Here is a 549-nt window from a genome sequence, read left to right as displayed (position 1 = left end):
CTTTTTCTATACGGAAGCTGCTTCATTTAATTTTTAGTAATCTTGGGTTTTGGTGGGGGAATCACTTAAAGTGTATAGGTAAGGATGTGAATACACTGCTTAAAAAAAAAAAAGCTGGCATGTGTAGGAGCAAATCTTGCATTCAGTGAAGAGGATGAGATTGCTGTTCTTGATGCAGATGCAACGTTTCTACTTGTGGAGTCCTTCCACCTGGGTGACAGGTTGAACTGCAGTCATATGTGATGGAAGGGAGAAAGTCAGTTGTTGGTAGAAATTTCTACAGAAAAGGGGCCCTCTGTCTGCCTCCATATTAGAAAAGAAGGATCTGTTGCAGTTGCTTGAAATCAGAGATAGCAAGCAGTTGTTTTAAGTTCTGTTATTTCAGAATATTGGAAACTGTTTATATTTTAGAGAAGAGCCCATGCATCCTTCATTGTTTCCATCAGTTCAGCTTTTCCATCATGATCAAATTTTAAATAACAGTATTTACATAAAAAGAACTGAGAAATTTATGAAATGCTCTCTGTGCTTGGATACAAGTCTGCAGGC

The sequence above is a fragment of the Grus americana genome, chromosome 1, assembly GCF_028858705.1.
Source record: "Grus americana isolate bGruAme1 chromosome 1, bGruAme1.mat, whole genome shotgun sequence".
NCBI classification, from domain to species: domain Eukaryota; kingdom Metazoa; phylum Chordata; class Aves; order Gruiformes; family Gruidae; genus Grus; species Grus americana.
This window is presented reverse-complemented; position numbering follows the sequence as displayed.